At 48.4% G+C, this 10,033-nt stretch overlaps 1 long non-coding RNA gene across 1 annotated transcript; it reads right to left on the reverse strand.

The window, feature by feature from the left end:
- Window positions 1-373: 373 nt before the first annotated feature.
- Window positions 374-7,853, reverse strand: LOC122698522. The gene is made up of 4 exons (XR_006342357.1): window positions 7,473-7,853; window positions 4,395-4,518; window positions 2,870-3,018; window positions 374-1,425 (listed from the first exon to the last, which is right to left on the reverse strand). It is a non-coding gene; the product is annotated as an uncharacterized LOC122698522 (long non-coding RNA).
- Between the last annotated feature and the right edge of the window lie 2,180 nt (window positions 7,854-10,033).

Genomic DNA, 10,033 nt, shown 5'->3' on the forward strand with positions numbered 1-10,033 from the left:
CTCTTAAAGATTCCCATGCCAGCTTAAATTCCATGGTTATTTTTATCATCATTCCCTTGCATTCACCCACTACTTCCTTGCCTCTTCTATTTGTTGTATGTATACTCTCTAAGCAAAACCACAACCCTGGTTAAATATAACCTTCCTCCTTCACCCATGCAGCAGAAAGCTCTTCTTAGGGTTTCTGGAAACTTCCTAGGACAGGACCTCCAGTTTATCTTAGATTGGGCCAATATTCCTGTCTTTCAAATTTCAGGATCAGTGGTTAGGTGTGGGCAAGAGCATTCAGAGGAGATTTCGTTGAGGGAGGAAAGACACATCTGTTGATTCATCTCCTGTTGTGGACCACTTTGCAGTCATAACTACTGGGGACTATGCCTTAAATATCATAGATTTGCCTCTTTGGTTGCCAGAGAGAATAGGGGAAGATATGTGAGATGAAGTGATGGGAAGGAGATACACAAAGTGTGCAGGTGGGAAATAGATGTCATGTGTAGGGTTAGCAGTGAAGATGAGGTGCATCACTTCTGCCTCCTTAGCCTCCCTTGAGGTGAACTGCATCTTAATATTTCAGCTGCTGCCACCAAAGTCTATCATCAACATCTTTACCTCTCATTCTCTCTTCAGCTCCTCCTAACTGATTTCCCTAACTTGAGCTTCAATTCCTTTCCTGTCCATTCTATAAGTGGAAGTCAGAGTGATCTTCCTAAAGTTACATATATATTTTATCATGTTACTTCTAGATTTGAATCTCTTCAGGGGATGCCCACTGCTTTCAGAATGAGGCCAGGACTTCTTAGCAGGTCCTTCATCACCTTGAATATCTTAATCTGTGCTATCCATTATGCAGGCGACCAGCCTCCTGTGGTTATGGAGCACTCAAAGTGTGGCCAGTCTTATTTGAGATATGCTATATGTGTAAAATACACCCCATATTTCAAAGACATGGTTCAAAGAGAAGAATGTAAAACATCTCATTAGCAATTTAAAAATATTGACTAGATACTGAAATGATAAATAATATTTATCTATATTGGGTGAAATGAAACACATTGTTAATATTCATTTCACTAACTTCTCTTCAATTTTTAAAATGTGGCTACTAGAAAATACAAAATTACATATGTGGGTCATATTATACCTACACTGGACCATGCTGACTGTATACCCCACTGTATAGCTTCATCTCTCTTCACTGTTAATTTTAGCTAAAGTTTTTTCTTTAAAAGTAACAAACTGATTCTGAAAGAAATGAAAATTAAAAGTTTGGGGAATTGATTGCAAGGACTTTCAGAATCAAAAGATTATTGATGAATGGATCTTTGAAAGGAGCAGGGTAGCTCCAGGGGCCTCAGCAGCAGAGGTTCACGGGCATGAATATCACTCAGCTCCATTTCTGGGTGTCACATTCCACAATTGAAATTCCTAGGAAGAGAGAATCTGATTAGGTCAGTGTAAATCAGGTGTGTCTACTTCTGGATCAATCCACAGTGACTAAGAGAAGAACTCGTTGTGAGATGCTTATTGTAGAGTTCTCACCCTCAACCCTACTGCCACTATGTTCCTAAGAGGCAGTATAAGCTCTCTAACTTCTAGGAGTCAGCAATATTTCTCTTTCAAGGACGAGATAGTAAATGTTTTAAGCTTTGTGAGCCAAAGAGTCTGTGACAACGATTCCACTCTGCTGTGTAAAGCGAAAGCAGTCAGAGACAATACGTAAATGAATGGATGTGACTATGTCTCAATAAAACTGAATTCATAAAACTAGTTTGCCAACACCTTACACTGTACTTTCTGTTCTCTCTGCCTCTACTATCCTTTCCCACCTTCCTTCCAGCAACTTCCCATCATCCTTCAGGTCTCAGTTTAGATGCCACTTCTTGGAAACTTTCCCTGACCCTCCCTCCTTCTCTAGCTGTTGTTGGTCTCTTCTTTACGCTCCGCTAGACTCCTGTACCCTATCCAAGCACTTCTCACACTCTGTTATCATTGTTCTGTAACAGCCACTAGATTCTAGTCTGGGTCTCATTTGTTGTTATAAACCCAGCACCTGGCATGCCTGGCACATGTTACACACCTGGGTACCACTGGATGAATGTAAGATGCTGTGAACCTGTGGCTGGCAGACAATCAGAACAGACATCCCGAGATCTTAGGGCAGTGGTGAGAATTCTGGGCTTTTGTATTAAGCTGCGTGAGACCCAATTTCCTCACTTTGTTGCTCCTCTGAATCCCAGGTCTCAGGTGGTAGACAAGGAGTCTCCTGGCAATTTCCGTGCCATCCAAGCCTTGCCTGCTAGAGGCCATAGGGCTATGTTCCCCTCTAAGAACCATAGAATAAGCTGAAACACCATGACCTCAGGAAAGCACTGGCAGTGCAAGTGTTTAGAGATATGAGAAGTGGAAAGATTGAAGGACTGCAAGCCTTGGATGCTGTGATAAGCCACGCCACAACTGGGGTGAAACCAGGAGCGTTCTCATTCAGTCCCGGGAGGAGGACTTTCTGCTCCTTGGTCAGGTTCCCTGTGAAGGCCCGACCAGGCCTCCCTGGGGCATCCCTGGGAGGTAGGGGGGCAGTGTGTGGCCAAGGGTAGCCTTGGTCTCATAGTCACCCAGAGCCACAGTTACAGGGGATGCAGAATGGGCTTCCTTGACCTGCAGGGTTGATGATTACACCCAACAGAACCTGGACAAACGTACAGGAGACTGTGAGCCCACACATGTGGCTGTGGCCTCTGCAAGGCTCTATCCAGCTCAGCACATCATCCCTTATGCCTCAAGACAATAAGGAGACTTTCTTCTCTTACGGGAGACAGAGAATAAAACTAATCTAGAACCCCCCCGTGCTGAAGGTGCTTAAGTGGCTTACCTGGGCCCCTCATGTGGATGGCAGGCGGGGGTGGGTGACTCGAGACAACCGGCGGCAAGTTTTCCATATGATGAAGCTGACGATTAGCAGAGTGGATGAGGAGAGCAGGGTTGGGATGATGATCACTGCAGCCTGCAGGCCACCCACGTCTGGGGACGAAGGGGCAGAGGCATCAGGGCAGGGGTCGTGGAGTGCTCCCCAAGGGCAGGCTGTGCCCTGGCCCTCAGTAGCTGGGGCCCACATAGTATTGGGGCCCAGGTCTGAAGGAGGACTGGTACAGAGCAATCACAGGCTTGGAGGCAGAGACTGAGTGACCTTGGACAAGCAGGCAGTAGTTCATTTCCCCCAGTGTTTGGCACTTTGTGCTAGGCACATGTTTGTGGACTAAAAGGGAGAGGAGTCGTGCTATAACACAAGGTGCTTTACATACCGTGTCTTAGCCCACTAGCAAGCTGCTGTCTCCATTTGCCAGATGAAGAAGCTGAGATGCAGAGGCTGCCTCTTGGGCTCACATTCAATGCTTTAACCATATGATCTCATTTCTGGCCTCCTATCCCTAGCACATGCTGTTCCCTCTGCCTGGAACACTGTCCCCAACTCTCACCCATGCTGGAGGTCTCAACTTCCATGGTACCTCCTCCAGTGGCCCCTCTGATTTTCTCCCCTCTTGTCCAAGCCCAGCCCTCTGCGCATGTGCTGTGACTGTCTGGTCACTATCACCTCTTTGATGGAGACCTGAGATAAACCTGTCCTTGCTCATCTCAGCCCCAGCACATAGTAGCCGCTCAATAAGGGTTTGTCAGGTAAGTGACTGAATGGCAGAGTGAGGGGGTGGAGAGCACAGTGGGGCTGTCTAAGAGGAGAGTGGGGAAGGGGCTCCTCTGGCCCAGCCCTCCCCCACCCACAGGTAATGTCACCTTTTCTCCTTTGGGACCTGCCCAAAGTCAACACTTCCTGGAACTGAGCCAGAGGAGGGTAGAACCAAGCTGGGCTGAACAAACATAACCTTTTCTACCTGACTGCCCCAATTAGTTCTGGGCATTTGACTCCAGTCCAAGGGCTGTTTCTGGCTCAGCAGCTTCCCTCTTTGAAAGCTAGCCAGGGAAACACAGGAGGTGAGGGTGGGCTGGGAGGCAGAAAGCCTGGCTTCACCTAGCTCTGCCATGAACGCACTGTATGACCTTGAGGAATTCATCTCCCTTCTCTGGCCTCAGTTTCCTCAACTCTAGCAAGGGAAGAATGATTTGGGAACCAGAGAACTTTCAAGTGGCTCAGCTCCTCCCCCGACTCTCCCCCCACCCTCATCTGCCCCTGTTACTCCCCCAGTCCCAGCAGTATGAGGAAAAGCTGGCTGAAGAGCTGGCTGAAGTACAAGGACAAGTGGCAGTCCGCCCCTCCCCTTCCACTTGATTCCAGCCTCCCTACTCCACCTCAAGGTTGAGATTGCCCAAGTCCCTCACCCTCCAGGACTCAAGGAGCCCAGGGTCCAAGACAGCAGCGGAGGAAGGGACAGCTGTCTACTTACTGCAGCGGTGGGCGGCGGTGGAGATGTTACAGGGGGGCCCTGAGCCCATCTGTGGGGTGTTGGGACCTTCTCCCAGGAGGGGTAGAGGCGGCAGGTGTTCAAGGCCTTCCCAGGCCTTCCCTTCCTGAAAGTAGGGGGCAGGCCAAGGTTAAACCCTGGTGCAACAGGCTCTGGCTCACTGCTGCAGCAGGCTCCCTACTCAGAAGGGGAGTCAGGAAAAAGGCTACTAGGGGGACCTCAAGGTCAAGCAACCTTATTGTATTAAACTGATGCTGTAGAAGACTATTCAACAATATGGAAAAATGCACACAATCTATTAAGTGGAGAAAAAAAATAAACTAGCGAACAACAGGAGAGTGTGTTCCAATTTTTGTAAACAAACTCATGTACTCACATGGGGAAAAACCTGTAAACCTAATCACCTAGACATGAGCCGTGGTTATCTCTGAAAAATGGCTAACAGGAAATATGTACTCTGTGTGTCTTGACTATTTCACAATTTTTCTACAATGAACATGTTATAAGAAAAAACATTTACTTAGGAAAGCAAGACATTTAAAATGAGCAAGGAACTTCCCTCATGGTCCAGCGGTGAACAATCTATCTGCCAATGAAGGGGCCATGGGTTTGATCCCTGGGCTGGGAAGATCTCACATGCCGCAGGGCAACTAAGTCTGCACCACAACGAGAAAATTCACCATAATGAGAAGCTGGTGCACGGCAACTAGGAGTAACCCTGCTCACCACAACTAGAGACAGCCTGAGCACAGCAATGAAGACCCAGTGCAGCCAGAGATAAATGAACAAATAAAATTTAAAAATAGAATAAAAAAAAAAGAATAAAATGAGGCAGGCTTTTGACCAACAAATTGCAGGAATTTGCAGAACTCAGGGTCGCAAAGAGTCAGACACGATGCATCCATGCACAGAACTCATAGGAAATAAAAAATGAACATATTTTTTATAAAGGAAAAAGCTATCTTTGTTTATGTATAAACAAGAATGCCTAGAAGGACCTGCAACAAACTGTAAACAGGTATTGACTCCTGGGAGCAGAATGAGGGGACTTTCTGTTTTAATAGGCTTATGTCTATTGTAATCTTTTTGCAAAAAGCAGAAGTTATTTTATAATGGGGAAAAAAAAGAAAAGACAATCAAGCAATGTTCCTAGTCTTTGCTGGCTCTTCCTGGTTCTCTCTGGGCAGAGCCTGGCTGGGGGTGTGTCAGTATGCTTGTCCTGGGCATCTTTAGGGAGGGTTAGGGTGGAACCATCCCTGGTCTCTATGCTCCCTCCCAACTTGGACATTAACCACGATTCCAGCTTGGACACTAACCAGCTCCAGCCAGCAAAGATTTTCTTTCTTTCTTTTTTTCATAAATTCTGTTTTTGGATGTGGATCATTTTTAAAGTCTTTATTGAATTTGTCACAATATTGCTTCTGTTTTATGTTGTTTCATTTTTTGACTTTGAGGCATATGGGATCTTAGCTCCCAGACCAGGGATTGAACCTGCACCCGCTGGATTGGAAGGCAAAGTCTTAACCCCTGGAGCACCAGGGAATTCCCCAGCAAACATTTTCTGTGACCCTATCTTCACCCATGACCCCAGGGAACATGATCCCTGCTTCACGATGCTCATGGTCTAGTGGTAGCGGGAGACCCAAAGTGCTTCAAGGGTGCAGAACATTGAGTTCCACTGGACCTGAATGATCAGGACAGCTTCACCTTGAATGGGATGTGAAGGATGAGTAAGATTTCAACAGGAAGAAAAAGAAGGGCAAGGATATTCTAGGAGGTAGACGGGCATTACAAAAGCGGAAGTGTTAAGGACCAAAATCTGCTCCACACTGTTCACTTGAGACCCCCCAATATTATTATTTTTTAAATATTTGTTTATTTATTTGGCTGCCCTGGGTTTTAGTTGTGGCTCATGGAATCTTCGATCTTCATTGCGGCATGTGGGATCTAGTTCCCTGATCAGGGCTTGAACCCAGGCTTCCTGCATTTGAGAACAGAGTCTTAGCCACTGAATCACAAGGGAAGTCCTGATCCTAATATTCTGTGTGCTCTGATGCTAATATTATACACATCATCATTTGTTTCCTCTACCAGGAGAGCCTCAAAACAGAAAGGCAATATTGTGTCACCATTAGCCTGTTGGGTGCAGGTGAGGGAGGGCTGAAGGCTGGGTCAAGAGTAGGACTTGGATTGGTTCAGTACATGAGAGCCATGGTCATTTCTGGCCAGATCTGTGCCCACACAGTAACTGCTGCTGTATTGCTGCCTATGTGGAGGACTCCTCTGCCTTCCTGTTCCCACTATTATCTTGGTGTGGTGTCTGGAATCCCACCACTAGCTGTTCTTTAAGAGGTTTCTTTATGCATGTGCATGGGTCAGGGAAGGAGGCATCGAAAACCACAAGTCAGTTACTCCAAGGAACACAGGAGGGTAAGTCTTGATGGAGGAATAAAAGGGGTGGAGGAGGGCATTCCAGAAGTATGACAGAGGGAGACCCCTAAAGAAGAGGGAAGGTGAAGCAGGTAGAGACTGTTGAACAAATTCCATGAGGCTGTCTCAAGCTAGAACCTTAGAACGGGAGGTTGCCCCATAGCCCAGGGCCACCCTTCTTTTCCACTGAACAAACGAAAAGTGGACATCAGTAAGGTGGCTATGCCGGGAGTTGTCCAGGGTCACTGGTGAGTCAGACTTCAGTAGGGGTCCACTCCAGATTTAGCAGGTTTGTCTAGATCTCAGCCCACAGCCCACACCTGTGAGATGCACACCCCTCCAGTTGGTCTCTGCTTTTTCCTGGGACTTCCTGGGGCCCTTTTCTGCTTCTCCTTCCTCCCAGGGGCAGGAGAAGAGCTGCTGAGCCTGGGACCCCATTCCTGATTTGTATATCTGGCAGCTTAGTCATCGAGGGACTTCACCTGGGGTTTGCAGTGAGCACAGGAAGGAGGCCCCGGGGCTCCGTCTACAGGGAGGGGGGGCAAAAGCCCCTTCTTTAGGAGAAAAATCCCAAATCCCCGTGGAATCAGGGGACCTCCTTGGGCCATCACTCCCAGTGCCCTCTCTTACCTGCGACTCCCAGTGTCTCCAGCAGTTGCCCAGGTGGCTTTGTCCCTGCTGTGGCTGTTACTAGCTCTGGACTCTGTTGCCAGTAAGGGAGGTACCAGGTGTGGGTAGGTACCGACTGACTCTGCCCTGGAGGAGGGGCCGCTGGGGTCCAGGCCAATTCTCTGTTCTCTTCCGGGAGGAGGATAGAGAAAGGTAACCAGCTCTTGGTGCCTGGAGCTGCAGGGGCCAAGGCCACTCCCCTTCTCCTTTGGCTCTGACTCCAAGTTCCCAGGGGGTAGGAGGAGGCATCAGAATCCACAGGGGGGAGATTAAAGGTTGCATGTGAGTCTGGAGACCTGGGTCTGGGCCTGCTCTGCCTCATGGACTGGTGACTTCCCATCCTGGTCTCAGTTTTCTTACCTGTGAAATGATGGAGTTGAGGCCAGTGGTCTCTTAGCAGCCATCCTGGAGTCTATGTTGCTGACTAGCATGCTCAACTGGGCTGTCTCCACCCAGAGAGGACTTCTGACTTTGCTTGTTCCTCTTCCTCGCCTGGGTTCCCCAGCTTGGCTCTGTCATGTGCTATATGACCTTGAACTAGAAACAAACCCTCTCTGGGCCTCCGGATTGGGCTGGAGGAGCCCCTAGGTGCCTTGAGCATTCAGATTTGATCATATTGCAGCCCACGGTTTGGGGGAGCTCACCAGGGCCTGGGCCTTGTGCCTCTGGCTCTAGCCTCCTGAAAGGCCCTCCCTTGACACGACATCAGAGTAGGAAGCCCCCTGGTCCTCGGGTCCAAAGTGGCCACTCTTCCCCTACTTCACTGAATTCCTAGAGTGAATGGGGAGCATTTTGTAACAGTCAGAAATATGATAGAACTGTCAACATTTTGAAAGAAGATGGAAGACTGTTCTATACTCTATCTAGGGTAAACAAAAATCCACATAATTTAAACCAGATAGAAAAGAAAAACAAAGGAAAATGAGCACATTTCAAAATAAAAGTCCCCATCTCTTGCTATTTTTTAGAGGCTACGCCTCCTAAATGCGTCTCTACTTGTCTCTCTCTCTCTCTCCTTCTCCCTCCCTCCCTCTCTCATTCCCTTTCCTTCTCATTTCTACTCTGCTTCCCAGCACTCCTTTTTCCCCAGAGGCACTGGCTAGAATTACAGATGTCCCAGAATAAGGAGAAATTACCATTCCCTGGGGGGAATGAAGATTCAGCACCTTGGTCAGCACATGGCCCCTCCCCCAACCTCATCCCACTCCTTTCCGTCTGCATTTAAGCCTGTGACAGGGTCCTTTGCAACTTACATTCTGGTGGAGCATGTGGGGAGAGTGAATAGAGCCAAGACTCAGGCAGGAGGGGATGAAGCCAGGAATGCTGCCCAGGTGTGAGCAGTCAGCCTCCTGGGATGGCCTCTTTGGCAGGAGGGAAGGCCCATCCCAGACTCCCTGAGCTGAGACTGTGCTGCCAGGAGACCTTATCTCTGTTGTTTTCTATTCCTGCTGCCACCCCAGAGAGAAAGACTCAGAGCTGATGGCCTTGTTAGGTGCTGAGTAGGCCAAGCCCTGGGACCAACCTAAGACTTGCAGGATCCTGGGCCATCAGAACCACTGCCTTGGCAATCAGTTAGCTAGAATCTGAACCCCTCCTTGATAGAAATTGGGAAACAGGGGTCTAGAAAGGGAGAGAGACCCGCTCCGGGTCACATAGTGCCTTCACGAGTCCACCTCTGATCTGGCAGGTACATAAGGTGGAGTCTATAGGTGAAACTTAACTCACAATTGCATAATTCAATGGTGTGGAGTCTGGGTTAAGTTCCCACCTTGAATCCCAGGGGGATCACAATTCTAGTGGCTGCTGCTTGTCACTGAAGCTGTTCTCAAAGTTGAGAAACATTTCCAGGGAGGCCAGTGAAGAGCTGGGCTTTAGCCTTGGACAGGCCTGAGTCTGATTTTCAGCTTTACTGAGTACTGGCTGTGGGTCCCCTGGGAAGTAGTGTTTCCCTGCTAAAATACTGAGATAATGATACTGACTTCTTGGCTTATTTCAATGTTAGATAAGGTGCAAAAAGTCCCACTGCTTCACTTGCTGACCATGAACATGGTTGTGAGTGGGGTTTTTGTCATTCTATCAATTCTTTCCTGCCCTGGGGAAGATGCTTGCTGATCCCTGCTTCCACCCCAAGGCTGGACTGCCTTTGTCTCCCCTCTTCACTTACCTGTATTAAATGTGGGGTTCCTGGTGTTATACTGACAACCGCAAATTCTTTCATTCAGGAAGTCTCTGGACACTTCATACCTCTTGGAGGTCCCCTGATTTCCCAGAGTCCCCAGTTGGGTGTTCAGATTAGATCCCTACACTCCCAGACACTCAGAAACCAGGCATGAAGATGGGGCAGCAAGCAGCCTTTCTGGGACAAGGTGCTGAGCCTGAGTGGGGGAAGGGGAAGGAAGGACCGTGGACAGGGTACTCCTCCAGGGGACAGATGCCCTGAGCAAAATAGAGGAGTGTGGCTTGGGAGGAGTCACAGCGATCTGAAAGTATGGGGTGAGGGGGTGATGGGGTTCTCTAGTCCC

The sequence above is a fragment of the Cervus elaphus genome, chromosome 8 (assembly GCF_910594005.1).
Source record: "Cervus elaphus chromosome 8, mCerEla1.1, whole genome shotgun sequence".
Classification (NCBI taxonomy): Eukaryota; Metazoa; Chordata; class Mammalia; order Artiodactyla; family Cervidae; genus Cervus; species Cervus elaphus.